We start from the raw sequence: 17,893 nt of genomic DNA on the forward strand, positions 1-17,893 counted from the left end.
CTTCTCCAGTAGGTGATGATGAAGTAATCCCACCAGTTAGTTAGCACTTCCTCTTTAGTGGGTGATGATGATTGAATAAGCCCACTGGTTAGTTAGCACTTTCTCCTTAGTTGGTGATGATTGTGGAGTTAGCCCACTGGCTAGTTAGCACTTCCTCTCCAGTGCATGTGGATGGGGGGGGTAAGCCCAGTCGTTAGCACTTTCTCCCCAGTGGGTGATGATGTGGGTGTAAGCACACTGCTTAGTAAGCACTTCTTCCCCAGTGGAGGACCATGAAGGAGTAAGTTCACTGGTTAGTTAGCACTCCCTCCCCAGCAGGTGACGATGGGGGATTAAACACACCGGTTAGTTAGCACTTTCTACCCAGTGTGTGACGATGAAAGAGTAAGTCCACTGGTTAGTTAGCACTTCCCCTTCAGTGGGTGATGATGGGAGAGTAAGCTCACCGGTTAGTTAGCACTTTCTCCTTAGCGAGTGATGATTATGGAGTTAGCCTTCTGGTCAGTTAGCACTTCCTCTCCAATGGGTGAGGATGGCATAAGCCCACAGGTTAGTTAGCACTTCTTCCACTGTGGGTGATGATAGGAGAGAAAGCCGACTGGTTAGTTAGCACTTTCTCTTCAGTGGGTGATGGTGGGGGAGGAAGCCCACTGGTTATTTAACACTGCTTCCCCAGTGGGTGATGAGGAGGGAGGAAGCCCATTGGTTAGTTAGCACTTTCTCTTCAATGGGTGATGATGGGAGAGGAAGCCCATTGGTTATTTAGCACTTCTTCACCAGTGGGTGATGGTGGGGGAGGGAGCCCACTGGTTGTTTAACACTTCTTCACCAGTGGGTGATGATGGGATAGGAAGCCCACTGGTTATTTAGCACTTTCTCTTCAGTGGGTGATGATGGGGGAGGAAGCCCACTGGTTATTTAGCACTTCTTCACCAGTGGGTGATGGTAGGGGAGGAAGCCCACTGGTTATTTAGCACTTTCTCTTCAGTGGGTGATGGTGGGGGAGGAAGCCCCCTGGTTATTTAGCACTTCTTCACCAGTGGGTGATGGTGGGGGAGGAAGCCCACTGGTTATTTAGCACTTTCTCTTCAATGGGTGATGATGGGGCAGGAAGCCCACTGGTTGAGGCACTTTGGAAAGCTATGATGGTTATTTCCACCATTCTTTAGCACAACATAGCTTCCCTTTGCTAGTAGACATTTTCAGGCCATTAATTCCTCATGCAGAGTAACTGCTGTTCCAGATTTGAAGAGTGGGCTAGAAAAGGATTCTTCCTTCTTGGAGGAATGGGATTCAAATTATGTTTGCTACACCCTGTGTTTGCTGGGTGTGGGAACAGCACCTGCTTGGAATGGGATGGGCACAGCTTGAAATGGCAGGTTGTGTTCTTCTTTTCCTTCCTTCCTGTCTTTCTTCCTTCTCTCTTTCTTTCCTTCCTTTGTTCCTTTCTTCCTTGTTCCCTTTGATAAATGTTGGTTCAGGACTCTTGGTGTGCCAGGCACCGTGCTAGGCACCTGTGATCCAGGTAGATCCCATCCTGTTCTCATGGAGCTCAGAGTTTGGTGATGATAAAGGCTCAGAAATGAAAACATGCGGTAGGCAAGTGTGCAGGGGACACATCGTGTGGCCTGGCTCAACAGCCCCCAGGAAAAAGGATCTTAAACAAGATGTTCTTGGTGGTCTCTGTGGACTCTTAGATTCTAACATTGTACGAAACAAACAAAAAGGGGAAATTTACATAGTGTAAGCTTTTATGCCTTCCATTTTGAGGCATGACTCAAAACGCTTCTCCAGGGCAGAGGAGAAAAGCTGGAGGGGTCTGCCTGGTGGTGGTGGGAGCGGGAGCGCATGTGGGAGGAGGCAGAGATGGGGACCCTGGAGTGGAGCCCTGGGAAGGAAGGGATGAGTGCTTCTGCTGAGAGGCAAGAAAGGGCTCAGCCAGGGGGAGGCAGTGGGGCCTGAAGCGAAAAGAGAGGATGTGTAGAGAGGGAGTTCCCTAGAGGGAGAGGGGGACGTCGTTTCTAAGTGGTCTTGAAGTTGGAAGGAACAATGCTTTCAAGAGAAAGACCTTTATCAAGAGAAGGCATTCACTTTTGGGAATACTGGCTGAGGACAGGCCCTGTGCGTCATCCAGGAAGGGGCTGGAGGAATGTGGCCAGTGTGTGAGAGACCAACCAGGGCTATAGGCACAGGCTGGGAGTATTTGAATTTAATGTCCGATTCATGCCTTTGACTTAACACTTGACTCGCCTTGGCACATAACAGGTGGAGATTTTTGAGACGAAAAGACTGGGCTAGAGGAAGTTGCTGAGATCAGAGGAAGTCAGGCCCTCTTCAAGCCATGCCTTCTCTGAGACCCATCAGAACTAAGTGGGTTTTTCTTTGTCCTTTGTTGCTCTCCCAGCTTTGTGCTACCTGGACTTGCATTGTGAGTTAGTCATTCCTTCTAGTGTATGGACGCTGGAGGGGAAGGATGTATAATTCTCATTTGTGTTCTTCCATTGCATAGCCCAATGCCCTTTACACAGTGAAAAACGTGAATACAAGCCATCAGTAGAAAAAGAAGACCCTCTGAAACAGGAATTTCCAAGACACCGCATTGAGGAAGTACAAGGAGGAAAGGATGGGGAATAGAAGACAGCAGTGAACAGGACTGGGGACTGTCATAGGAGCCAGAGAAAGGGCTGATTCTAAGAGGAAAGAGACACCAAAAATGTAAAAGGATGCAAAAATACTGGAGACAGGAGGCCTTTATGATGGCCACTGGGTGGGGGCATTGGCGGCCACCAAGGCCTCCGAGAGAACAGAAAATGTGCTTCCACCAAACGCTCTTCTGGAACCTGCTCATTTTTTTGTAAGGTGAGCTGAGCACTTAGAAGGGTCTTCCTAAAATGTCCCCTTATGAAAGATTTCTAATACCCCTTTCTCTCTGTCATCTTCATTAACCACTAACTTTAATTTTTAAATTTTTATTTCTTATTGTGGTAAGAGAAACACATAACATGAAGTTGGCCTCATATCAGATGTTTGCAACGTGGCATAGTATTGCTAAGTACACACATGGTGCCGTACAGCACGCCTTCAGGGCTCTTCCGTCTCGCGTGACTGAAACCCTCCCCGTTCCTCGCCCAACCTCTGGCAACCCAACCACTATTCTAGTCTCTGTGTCTATAAGTTTGACTGTTTTAGAGACCTCATATAGGTGGACTCATCCAGTATTTGTCATTTTGTGACTGGCTTATTTCACTTAGTATAATGTCCTCAAGGTTAATCTGTGTTGTAGCATGTGACAGAGTGCCCCTTTTAAAAGGTGGAATGATATTCCATTATTTGTGTATACACTTTCTTTATCCATTCATCTCCCGATGGTCATTTAGATTGCCTCCACCTCTTGGCCATTGCATATAATGCTGCACAGTGTAGATACTTCTTGGAGATCCTGTTTTCATTTTTTTTCTGATGAATACTTAGAAGTGGGATTGCTGGAGCATATGGTAGTTCTGTTTTTAAGCCTTTGAGAAACCTCCATGCTGTTTTCCAGAGTGGGTGAACCATTTTACATTCCATAGCAGGTGAATGATTTTACATTCCATAGTGGGTGCACCATTTTACATTCCACAGTGGGTGAACGATTTTACATTCCATAATGGGTGAACCATTTTACGTTCCATAGTGGGTGCACCATTTTACATTCCACAGTGGGTGAACGATTTTACATTCCATAATGGGTGAACCATTTTACTTCCATAGTGGGTGAATCATTTTACATTCCATAGTGGGTGAACATTTTACATTCCATAGTGGGTGCACCATTTTACATTCCCAGTGGTGACGATTTTTTTGGTGAACCATTTTACTTCCATAGTGGGTGCACCATTTTACATTCCACAGTGGGTGAACATTTTACATTCCATAATGGGTGAACCATTTTACATTCCATAGTGGGTGAACCATTTTACATTCCATAGTGGGTGAATCATTTTACATTCCATAGTGGGTGAACCATTTTACATTACATAGTGGGTGCACCATTTTACATTCCCTAGTGGGTGAACCATTTTACATTCCATAGCGGGTGCACCATTTTACATTCCCTAGTGGGTGAACCATTTTACATTCCATAGTGAATGAACCATTTCACATTCCATAGTGGGTGCACCATTTTACATTCCAAAGTGGGTGAATCATTTTACATTCCATAGGGGTGCACCATTTTACATTCCATAGTGAGTGAACCATTTTACATTCCATAGTGAGTGAACCATTTTACATTCCATAGCGGGTGAACCATTTTACATTCCATAGTGGGTGAACCATTTTGCATTCCATAGTGGGTGAACAATTTTACATTCCATAGTGGGTGAACCATTTTACATTACATAGTGGGTGCACCATTTCACATTACATAGTGAACCATTTTACATTCCATAGTGAGTGAACCATTTTACATTCCATAGTGGATGAACCATTTTATATTCCATAGTGGGTGCACCATTTTACATTCCATAGTGGGTGCACCATTTTACATTCCATAGTGGGTGAACCATTTTACATTCCATAGTGGGTGAACCATTTTACATTCCATAGCGGGTGCACCATTTTACATTACTGCCAACAGTGCACAGTGGCTTCAATATCCCCTCCTCCTCACCAACACTTGCCACCTTCTGTTTCTTGATAATGGCCATCCTAGTAGGTGTGAGGCTTATCTTACACCATACACAAAAATCAACTCAAAATGGATTAAAGGCTTAGCATAAGACCTGAAAGTATAAAACTTCTAGAAGAAAACAGAAGTTTTCTTGTTGCGTTGGTCTTGGCAGTGACTTCTTGGATAAGACCTAAAAGCACAGGCAGTGAAAGCAAAAACAGACAAGCAGGATTGCATCAAACCCAAAAGCCTCCATGCAGCAAAGGAGGCAACCAGCAGAGTGAAAAGGTGAGCTATGGACGTCGAGAAAGTGTCTGCAAACCATATGATATGGTTTGGCTGTGTCCCCACCCAAATTTCATCTTGAATTCCCACCTGTTGTGGGAGAGATCTGTTGGGAGGTAATTGAATCATGGGGGTGGGTCTTTCTGTGCTGTTCTTGTGACAGTGAATGAGCCTCATGAGATCTGATGGTTTTATAAAAACGGGAGTTTCCCTGCACAAGGGTTTCTCCTGTCTGCTGCCATGTGAGACGTGCCTTTCACCTTCTGCCATGCTTGTGAGGCCTCCCCAGCCATGTGGAACTGTGAGTCCAATAAACCTCTTTCTTTTGTAAATGCCCTGTCTCAAGTATGTCTTTATCAGCAGCATGAAAATGGACTAATACACTATACACCTGACCAGGGGCTAATATTCCAAATACACAAGGAACTCCTACAACTCAGCAGCAGCAACAATAACAACAACAACAACAAACCCAAACAATCTGATTAAAAATGGCAGAAAGACTTGAGGATAGTTGTATCTTCAAAGAAGACATACAATTGGCCAACGGGTACCTGAAAAGATGCTAATCCTCGGGGAAATGGAAATAAAAAACACAAATTTAAAGAAGAAAAAAGGGGAGAAGGAGCAGCAAATACAAACCCTTCCTGTCCCCAAGGTCCCTGAGACTGCAGCTCATCACACAGAGGCTTCCGGACAGCTCCGTGCGCCAGAAACACAATGGCAGCCACACACACACAGCCACAGCTGTCATTTAAAAATTTCTAGTAGCAACGTGAAGAAAGTAAAAAAAGGCAGGTAAAAATAATTTTAATAGGGTATTTTATTTAACCCAAAATATGGTTGCTGTACCATATGGTCAGTATAGAAGTTATTAGTGAGATAGTTTGCAACTTCTTTCCACTGATTCTTTGAACGCCGAGGTGCAATGAATGCCTAAGGACAGGCCTCAGTGTGGAGCAGCCACGTGTCCATGATCAGCAGCCATGTGTGGCCAGCAGGGGCCGTGGTGGACAGTCAGCTGTGGAGATGACTGGAAATCCATGTTCTCCCTGGGATCCAGGTGGTGTTTTTATGTTATAGAAGTAGTCTTTTTCCTTCCTCCCTCCCTCTCTCTCTCCCTCTCTCTCTCTCTCCCTCCCTCCCTCCCTCCCTTCCTTCCTTCCTTCCTTCCTTCCTTCCTTCCTGCTTTCCTGCCTTCCTCCTTTCCTGCCTTCTTGCCTTCCTTCTTTCCTGCCTTCCTTCCTTCCCACATTCTAGCCTTCCCAGCTTCCTGCCTTCCTTCCTCTTGTCCTTTCTTTCTGCTGCAAATGTTTACTGATGATCTGTTAGGTGCCTGGGTCTGAGCTGAGGAGCTGGGAAAGGTAAGCTGAAGCTCTTCCCTGCTAGGGCATATGGCTCATCTGGGAGACACAGAGGCAAATGCTCCTAATAGGACACGGTAATTATTACAACAGAGAAAAATTCTCAGTGCAGAGGGCAGGCTTGAACTGGGCCTTGAAGCTTGAGTAGGAGTTCTCCTGGCAGTCGGGAGTTGAGGGGCCTGGACTCTAGGAAAGGGGCCAACATACGGGGTGTCAGGGAGGAAGAGGAGCGTTTAGGAAGGCGTGTGGCTCCTCATCAGCTGTATTAGTGTCAAGGAACTGGTGTTCTGCACTAGAAGTTGAGGCACTGGCTCCAGAGGTGAGCTGCTTCTGTATCTAGAGATTTCAATATGAATTTAAATTTATACCTCATTGTAGGTCAATATTTTACTGAGATTTTGATGAAAAATAATTATTCTACACTCTTGATTATTGAAATGATGGTTATGCTCATTGTAGGTGATTAACTGAGACATGAGAATGAGTATTTTATATCAAAACCATAGTTACTAATTTAGGTAAAATCTGTTTGTAGAACTGCCCTTAGAAATCAGTGGATGTTCTATCAGAGCAGTTGATCCCCATTGAGCATCTATTTGAAGCCCAGCAGCTTGAGGCCTTGGTCTAGTTACTACGGATACAAAGATGTTGATGATAGTTTTTCTGATGGCAGTTTTTCTCCAGCTGGTGGGATGATGTAGGGGCCAGAGTTTACCGCGAGTAACCTTGTCAGGGCCTGGTGCCTTGGGTGTGAATCTCGGTGGGGCTTTGTGTTGGAGGCGCTGGGAGCCGCGTGCTCAGAGCTGTGTTAGGAGGGTCATCTGCTGGTGTGCAGCATGGAGAGGTTAGAGAAGAGAAGAGTAGTTCCATCTTTGTATTAACTGAAAATTAGTTTTTTGAAGTGAAGCCTAGAGAGAAATTCCCTCCATTTCTGTCCAAAGAGGCTACCATTATCCTATGTTTTTACAGCAAAGGGAAATCACTTATGAATATTTTGCCCAGGGTGAATGTAAAGCAGTACAAGTGGAATATAAAACAATTTCAGCTCTTTCAGGAATCAAAATCAATTTTCCTGATTCCTAGATCTGTGCCATGTTTTTTAGAAATTATTTTAAAAATTCACTAGGCCAATAGCTTAATTTTAATCTATAACATGTAGCATAAAAAAGTGATGTCCTGCCATTATGTTCAAAATTCAATGACATTCTTTGATTCAGGTCTTTTCTACTTAAGTGTTGTAACCCAGCCTTTTTGGCTCAGGGTAGCTGTGAGGATTTCACCACTACCTGGCCAGTCTCGGCCACGCTGACCTGGATGACAACCTGACCCTTCCTTGTAAGACATCAGAGGTCTGTCTCACTTCACCTAGCATGTCTAAAACTGATCTCCAAATTTTCCCCAGGTCAGATTTCTTTATGAGTCAGAAAGCATTTTTCCCATTCTTAGTCACTTCTTCTCACAATCTCTCTACATTTTACCAGTCCTTTCAAGTCCTCATTAATCCATTTCTCTTCTCTGATCCTTTGTTCCTGTGGCCTTTGCATCAGTCCTGAACCTGGCCTGCCATCCTTCTTGCCTGTGAAATCAGCATTTCAAAGCTGTGGGAGCTTGTGCTGCGATTTTGTCCAGCGTTTCTGATAAGATAAAAACTGCAGACTGCCCTCACCACCCTGGCCATGGTCTGAGGAGAAGGTTCTAGCAACGATCCCGTAGATGTCAAAGTGGAGCCCAGGAGAGTCCACTCCTTTGTTCATACTTAAACCTCTTCTTTTTCAAGCAGGGTAAATGGGAATAAATATGGGGCCTCTGGGAAGATTCCGTAACTGAAAGGATGGAGAACGTGCACACGAGATGCAAAGGAGTGGGACGGGGCAGGCTCTGGCTTTGCTACACGTGCGACCTTGGTAACAAGGATGCCCCTGACTTCACGTGGGGCTTTATGGGGAATAAATGGTTAATGCGGGAGTAGTGGCTCAAACCATTCTCAACATGGAGTCAGTGGGCTTAACAGACACACACTATCAGCCTTACTTATGGTTGCTGTTGGTTTTATTATTATATGTTAATAAGGACTTTACTGTAGGAAATGAAAAGATTTATGAAGTATTCTCTTCATATTCTCAATACTCAGGACTCTAAATTCAGAGAGTCAAGATGGGATAAGGAGAAAAGAGTGAGAATGGAGATATCTCGGAGGAAACTTTAAAAGAGTAGGTATGGGATCCATTAAAATAATAATTAAAAAAAGTGATAATTGCAAAATTTAAGACAATCTTAGAAGCAATAAAAAAGGTTACATTCTACAGAAAATCAAGTTAGAGATGAGTAGGACAATCTAATAATTTCTTCTAGAAAAAATAAACTTCATACAAATAAAATAAATTTTTATCATTGCTCATTGGAAAGAAAAGCTGTAATGGAAGACGTAATTTAATTTTAGTTTTCTGAATTCAATACTGACCTTCAGATTGAATCAGCTCATTGTATACAACAAGGCGAAGCCAATGGCCAGATCTGGTCATGTGAAAAAATTTGATTATAAAGGTAGAATCCAAAAACCTCCAGGCAGAAAAAAACAGGAAAGCTACAAAGGAAAAAATAGCACACCTGTCTCAGACTTCTCCACATGTCTAGGGAAAGAATGGAGCAATCTCTATAAAATATTGAGAAAAAGAGTAAAGCAAGCAGTGGGGGCATCTATAGAGCTCTGTTATCAAGAGCTCTATAACCAGCCTAACAGTTTTGAATGAATTCAACATAAATGTTGAGTGTATAGTCCATTCTCACACTGCTAATAAGGAAATACCCACGACTTGGTAACTGATGAAGGAAAAAGGTTTAATTGACTCAGAGTGCCACAGGACTGGGGAAGCCTCAGGAAACTTACAGTCATGGTGGAAGGAGAAGTAAACACATTATTCTTCACATGGTGGCAGGAAGGAGAAGGATGAGAACTGAGTGAATGGGGAAGCCTCTTACAAAACCATCAGATCTCCTGAGAGCTTACACACTATCACCAGAATAGCATGAGGGAAACTGCCCCCACGATTCAATTACCTCCCACCAGGTTCCTCCCACGACATGTTGAGATTATGGGAAATACAATTCAAGATGAGATTTGGGTGGGGACACAACCAAGCCATATCGATGAGTGCTGCCGAAATGTGCTGGCTATGAACCATTTTACAAACATTATTCTGTGGCAAAATAAAATATGAGAAATTTCCAGTGTAACAATACTTGTAATGAAGATAAAAATGAGTAGAACAACAAAAAGTTAGGTCCGAATAAGAGTTGAAAATATTTTTCTAAACCAACACAAATGGCTAAAATAATTTTTGAAAAAGAAGTTGCAAAATGAAACAAATATTAATAACATAGAAGGAGGATTCTGGGAAGATGACAGAGTAGGAAGCAACAGGAGTCCATCTCCCTTTAGACCACAGTTGCACTGGCAAGATCTGGCTGATGTAACTATTTGGGACTCTAAAGTCTATTGAAGGCATGTAACTTCCAGGGGAAGGATGGTAGGTTGGTAAATTGAGGTCAATTTCAGTCCATTTCAGCTCTTGGCACAATAGACGCTACCTATCCCTTATCTCCAGCCCCATGGCCGGCAGTTGTGAACATGTTTCTGAAGCAGCCTGCACACAGCTTACAGCAGCCAGGTGGGCAAAGGGACCCTGCCCTCCAAATATCTGGGATCTGTGCCTGGATTGAAGATTGCTGCTTCTAATCATAGAGACAGACAAAGAGGCAGGGGCCATTGTCATTGCACCTGGCGCAATTGATGCAAGCCCCTCCCCCTCCTTTAAATCCCTTGGAAGTCACTTCTGCTTCAAAATACTGACTTCCAGGGGATTTAAAGAGCTGGCATCTTTCCCCTCACCTTTATTTTTCTCGTTTTCTCCTTTTGGAACTCAGACATTAAAAACTAAAACATTCAAAAGTAACTGCATATATGAAGAAAATTAGAAAGCGTGAGTGCCCAGGGAAAGGCACAGGCTCAGAAAAGAGCTGAGAAGACCTTAAGTTGACACTTCAGGCTGGTCTTTGGTGTGGAAGCAACCTAAAACAATAAAAAACAAAAACAGTACCAACAACAGCAAACCCTGGGGAAAGAGAAGAGTCTGATTTCCAGTTATCACATCATTAAATTCAAATGTCCAGCTTTTAACAAAAAAATTATGAGACATACAAAGAAACAGGAAAGTATAACCCATTCAAAGGCAAAAAATAAAGCAACTGTTCAAGAGAAAGACCAGATGGTGGACCTACTAGATAAGGGCTTTAAAATAGCTGTCTTGAAGATGCTCAAAGAGTTAAAGGAAGATATAGAGAAAGTCAAGAACGCAATGAATAAATAAAATGGAAATATCAATAGAGTTAGGAAACCTAGGAAAAAAAGAAATTCTGGAGGTGAAAAGTACAATTGAAATAAAAAATTCACCAGAGAGAGAGAGATTCAAAAGCAAATTTGAGCAGGTAGAAGAAAGAGTTAGTGAAGGTCAATTGAAATGAAGATAGGACAATTGAAATTATTGAGTTTGAGGTAAAGAAAGAAAAAATACCGAAGAAAAGTGAATAGAGCCTAAGGAATGTGTAGCATGTTATCAAGTGAACCAACATAAGCATTGTGGGAGTTCAGAAAGAGAAGAGAGAGAGAAAGGGAAAGTGAGATTATTCGAAGAAATAATAGCTGAAAATATCCCATGTTTGATGAAAGACACAAACATAAACATTCAAGAAACTCAATGAACTCTAATCAGGATGGACATAAACAGACCCACACTGAGACACGTTATAATCAAGCTTTTAAAAGCCAAAGAGAGAATTTTAAAAGCAGCAAGAGAGAAGCAATTCATCCCATACAAATAATTTTTAATTAGATTATCAGCAGATTTATTATAAACTTTGGAGGCCAGAAGGTAGTGGACTGATAAAATGCTAAAAGAAAAATTAAAAAAACACCAACAACCTATCAACCAAGAACCTTATATCGGTAAAACTGTCCTTCAAAAGTGAGGGAGAAATACAACATTCCCAGATAAAGCTGAGGGAGTTCCTTACCAGTAGAACTGCCCTACAAAAAATGGAGGTTGAGAGAAAAGAACACTGAGAGTAACTTGAAGCCATCTAAACAAATGAAGATCTCAATAAAGATAAATACATGCATAATTATAAAAACTAGTATCATTGTAAAAATGGTTTGTAATTCCATTTTTGTTTTATATATAAACAATTAATACATTAAAAGTTATTAGCCTAAAAGCTAGTATTATTGCAACTTTGGCTTATCACTCTACATTTTATTGTCTACATAATGTAAGAGATATTATGTATTATAAAAATAATTCTTAATTTACATTTTTTGGCACACATTGTATAAAGATGTATTTTGTGACATCAATAACTGAAAGGGGTGAAAATGAAAATACAACAGGAATGTATAACAATTACAAACATTTATGGACCTAATAATGGATAATCCTAATATATGAAGCAAAAATTGACAAAATTGAAATTAGAAATAGATGGCTGTACTATACTAGTGGGGTATTGGAAACTTCACGACTCCACTGTCACTAATGCATAGAAGAGCCAGACAGAAGATAAATAAAGAAACAGAGGACTTGGCCAACACAGTAAACCAAATGGGCCTATGAGACATACACAGAACAGTCTACTTAACAACACCAGAATACGCATTCTTCTCAGGTGCAGGTGGAACATTTTCCAGAATAGACCATATGTTAGGCCACAAATTAAGTCTCAATAGGTTTAAAAAGATGGATATCATACAGAGTATCTTCTTTGACCACAACACAGTGGAGTTGGATATCAATAACCAAAGAAAAACTGAAAAATTAAAAAATTTGTGAATATCAAACAACATACTCTTAAACATCCAATGCATCAAAGATAAGATCGCAAAGAAAATTAGAAAATACTTAGAGATGAATGGCAATGAAAAACACAACATAGCAAAACTTATGGACCACAACCAAAGCAGCGATAAAGGGGAAATTTGTAGCTATAAGTTCTTACAGTAAAAAAGAAACATCTCAAATCAACAACTTTTAACATTGCAACTTAAGGAACTAGAAGAAGAATAACTAGCTAGCAGAAGGAATAAAGCTAGCAGAAGGAATAACATAATAAAGACTGGGGCAGAGATAAATGAAATAGAGAATAGAAAACGATTGAGAAAATCACCGAAACCAAATACTGGTTCTTCAAAGAGATCAACAAAACAGACAAATTTTTAGCTAGATTGACTAAAACAAAAGAGATGACTCGAAATTCAGAATATAAGTGGGGACATTTTTACTGCCAATTCCACAGAAATAAAAAAAGGTTATAAGTGAGTACTATGAACAATTGTATGACAACAAATTGAATAACTTAGACGAAATCAACAAATTCCTAGAAATGCAAAATCTGCCAAGACTGACTCATGAAGAAATAGAAAATTTGAATAGATCTAAAACTAGCAAGGAGCTTGACTTCAGACAAAGAAAAGCCTTGGACCTGATGGCTTCACTGGTGAGTTCTACCAAACATTTAAAAAACTAACATCAATTCTTCTCAAACGTTTTCAAAAAATTGAAGAGGAGGGGACTCTGCCTGACTCATTCCATGAGGCTAGCACTGTCCTGACACAAAAGCAGGAAAGAGACTCCAAGAAAAGAAAACTACAGACCAATATTTCTTATGAACATCTATGAAAAATTCTCAACAACATATGAACAAACCAAATTCAGGATTATTAAAAGGATTACGCACCATGACGAAGTGGAATTTACTGCTGGAATGTAAGGATGATTCAACATATGAAAACTAATCAATATAATATACCACACTAATAGAATGAAAAAAATACCTTACATGATCATCTCGATGTAGAAAAACCATTAGACAAAATCCACCACCCTTTCATAATAAAAATATTTAATAAACTAGGAATAGAAGGAAATTCCCTCAGCATAATAAAAGTCATGTATGAAAACGCACAGCAAACAGCATACTTAATGATGAAAGACTGAAACTTCATCCTCTAAGATTAGGAAAAAGGCAAGGATGCCTGTTTTTACTACTTCTATTCAGAAAGTACTGGAATCCTACAGAGACCAATTAGGGAAAAAAAAGCATCCAAATTAGGAAAAAGAAAAATCATAGATGATATGATCTTATATGTAGAAAACCCTAAACGTTTCACAAAAATGTTAGAACTAATGAATTCAGCGAAGTAGCATGATATAAAGTCAATGCACAAACATTAGTTGTATTTCTATACACTAACAATGAACAATTTGAAAAGAAAATTAAGAAAATAATTTCATTTACAATGCATCCAAAAAAATGCCGACGACCTACGCGTGGTGCAGCCCATCCCATGCCAGTGACCAACGCGGGGTGCGGCCCATCCCGTGACGACCTACGCGGGGTGCAGCCCATCCCGTGCCAGTGACCAACGCGGGGTGCGGCCCATCCCATGACAATGACCTACGTGGGGTGCGGCCCATCCCGTGCCAGTGACCAACGCGGGGTGCGGCCCATCCCGTGACAACGACCTACGCGTGGTGCAGCCCATCCCGTGCCAGTGACCTACGCGGGGTGCAGCCCATCCCGTGACGACCTACGCGGGGTGCGGCCCATCCCGTGCCAGTGACCTACGCGGGGTGCGGCCCATCCCGTGACGACGACCTACGCAGGGTGCGGCCCATCCCGTGACGACCTACGTGGGGTGCGGCCCATCCCGTGACGACGACCTACATGGGGTGCAGCCCATCCCGTGACGACCTACGCGGGGTGCGGCCCATCCCGTGCCAGTGACCTACGCGGGGTGCGGCCCATCCCGGACGACGACCTACGCAGGGTGCAGCCCATCCCGTGACGACCTACGCGGGGTGCAGCCCATCCCGTGCCAGTGACCAACGCGGGGTGCGGCCCATCCCTTGATAACGACCTACGTGGGGTGCAGCCCATCCCGTGACGATGACCTACGTGGGGTGCAGCCCATCCCGTGACGACCTACGCGGGGTGCAGCCCATCCCGTGCCACCACAGGGAGATTTTCGGAGAGTCTGACGCGTGGCGATATGTTCTTGCTTAGCTTAGCAATGGTAATGGCAGACGCATGACAGAATGATTTTACTTATGTCCCCCAGGAGTTCAGAGCTGCCTGGTGCATGCAGGTCCACTGGGTCCGGGGATGGCACAAGGCATTTTGGCCCCTGGACCACCTGTGATTCCTGTGCCGGGTGCAGCGTGCTTGGCTGAGGACCGGGGAGGACAGGGAGAGGCGGGTTAACCGTGTGCGGCTACGGGGAGGGAGGAGCACGTTCTGCTCTTCTGTTGCACAGCAGGGTGGCCATAGGGAACGGTAATTTAGTGTCTATTTCAAAATGACTAGAAGTGAGGATTTGGAATGTTCCCAACACAAAGAAATGATAAATGTTTGAGGCCGCGAATATGCTCGTGACCCCCGTTTTATCATTCCAGGTTGTGTGCATGGATCCATCGGCACGTTCCCCGTTCCCCACAGATGTGTGCAATTATTAAGCGTCAATTAAAAGTAACACATGACAAGAAAATACTTTTAAAAGTGCAACAACGTGAGTTCACTGAGGGTGGAGAGGGTGAGGGCGGCTCTTTCCCGCGTGAGGCTGCTTTGCCCACCCCAGCCCCCTCGCAGTCTTTTCTGTAAGCAGCTACGGGTGTCCATGGAACGCTGCCACGCGAACAATGTGTTGACGAGTGCAGGCTGTGAGAATTATTTTTGATAATTGCCCATATTATTTCAAAGAAAAGAGCCCAGGAGCTCTGAGAGGGTGAGACTGTAGAAACAGAGAGGCCAGCGGTAACCTGGAAAAAACACACATATGGAGAGACACACGAACCGAAACGCACAGATGGACATGAGCTCACACTCACATAGACATGAATGCACATGCACAGACATGAACTCACACTCACAGATGGACATGAGCTCACACTCACATAGACATGAATGCACACTCACAGACATGAACTCACACTCACAGATGGACATGAGCTCACACTCACATAGACATGAATGCACACTCACAGACATGAACTCACACACACAGATGGACATGAGCTCACACCCACATAGACATGAATGCACACTCACAGATCATGAACTCACACTCACAGATGGACATGAGCTCACACCCACATAGACATGAATGCACACTCACAGACATGAACTCACACTCACAGATGGACATGAGCTCACACCCACATAGACATGAATGCACACTCACAGACATGAACTCACACTCACAGATGGACATGAGCTCACACTCACATAGACATGAATGCACACTCACAGACATGAACTCACACACACACAGGCATGAACTCAGACATGAATGCACACTCACAGGTAGACATGAACTCACACACCACACACAGGCATGAACTCCAGACATGAATGCACACTCACAGGTAGACATAAAACTCACACACACATAGGCATGAGCTCATACATAGACACGAGCTCACACCACAGGCATGCATGCACACTCACAGGTATGAATTCACACTCACAGAGGCATGAACTCACACCCACAGATAGATATGAACTCACATAGACATGAATGCACACTCACAGACATGAACTCACACCCACAGATAGATATGAACTCACATAGACATGAATGCATACTCACAGGTAGACATGAACTCACACACACAGGCATGAGCTCACACAGGCATGAATGCACACTCACAGATATGAACTCACACAGATGGACATGAGCTCACACCCACACAGGCATGAATGCACACTCACAGACATGAACTCACACAGATGGACATGAGCTCACACTCACATAGACATGAATGCACATGCACAGACATGAACTCACACATGCATAGGCATGAACTCACACTCACAGAGACACTGAACTCACAAGCACAAACGTACAGTCTGAAAAGACCTGCCTGTTCATTGCATTTTCAGTTCATTTCATAAAATATTGAACTTTGCTCCACACAATTAAATTTTAATCTAATTCATTTTATATTGTCTGTTTCATGTTTGATCTTTGTACTTCTAGTTAATACTCCAGTTATTAAATTGTTCTGGAAACGCAACACATTTTAGCAAAGCTTTCTCAACACTTTCCAGTATTAACTGAGACCACGCAAAAGGCTTTCGGAGTTAGAGGTGGGCGCTGCCAGCCGAGATGGAGGCCTGCCTTTCACGTGGCCATCCCACCAGGGCCCCACTGGGAAGGGGCACTGATGGTGACCAGTGACGTGAGTGCCAGACTGTGGGGTGCCATGGGCCCGCACCACCTAAAATGATTTATTTATAAATTGACATTTTTTTCTCATGAAAATGTGAAAAAGGAATATTATGTAGAATCTGACCATGTTACATAATCCTCTAGAACAATGGCTGGTGAACGCAGGCCTTTGGTCCAACCCAGCTGATTTTGTGTGGGTTTTGTATTGTCCGTGAGTTAAGAATGGTTCCACATTTTAAAATAAATGAATACAATCAAAAGAAGCATCACACTCCTTGACGTGTGAAAGTTCTGCGAAGCTGGAATTCTAGTATCCATGAACGAGGCTTTATGGGGGCAGAGCCACACTCCTGACTCGTGCGTCTCTGCAGCTTTGTGCCAAGGCAGACTTGTGTAGTTCCAGCACCGGGGTTGGCTTTCCCAGACAAAGCGATTTCCAGTCTGGTCCTTTACAGAAGATGTTAGCTGGTCCCCACTAGAGATAAGTACAAGATTTCTTTTCTACAATGTTCTGCTTGTAACAGTTCACAGTTTTAATAAACATTTGGTTTTTCTTAGCGATGTGAGTGGACTTTTCTGAGTAGACCTACGTCATACTTTAAAATCTATGATCTTTCATAAATTCTAATGCCAGGGAACTCTATTCTGTGATGCTTCTAAACATACCACAGGCTATGAAGTGATGAGCTTAGAAAATACACATGGCAAAAGCATGTTAATCACACGTTGCACCATTCTCAGTATAGGTAAAGGTAATTTCTTTGGCATAGAACTTTGAAGTATGTTTTGATGTGCTGTCACAGGCCTATAGATACAAACTTTGCAAAATATTTGTGAATACATGAGGTTTTTAACCACTCTTACCGCTAATGTTAAATGAGGCAATGATGCACTTCGGCTGTACATGACTGTAAATATGTAAATATGGCCAATTATGAAATTACCCCAATTAATATGCAAAGAGCATCTTAAACTTATGTAGTTGATTCTCACGAGTTGGAGCTTTGCTTTATATGCACATAATAAAAATAGAAGCCATGTGTCCATATGTGTTTTATGCATGCACATATACACACGTGTACATACATGTACATGTGTGTGTGCACAGATATGCATGTCTGTGTACATATATACATATTTGTATCTGAGTGTGTGCATACATATATGTGTACACATGCGTGTCCATGTACACATGTGCACGTATGTGCAGGCACACATGTGCATAGGTGTGTGCATGTGTACACGTGCATACATGCATGTGGTGTACATATGTGAGTGTACACACATATGCATATATTTGTGTATGCAAGAGTA

Source organism: Nomascus leucogenys, chromosome 4 (assembly GCF_006542625.1).
Source record: "Nomascus leucogenys isolate Asia chromosome 4, Asia_NLE_v1, whole genome shotgun sequence".
Taxonomy (NCBI): domain Eukaryota; kingdom Metazoa; phylum Chordata; class Mammalia; order Primates; family Hylobatidae; genus Nomascus; species Nomascus leucogenys.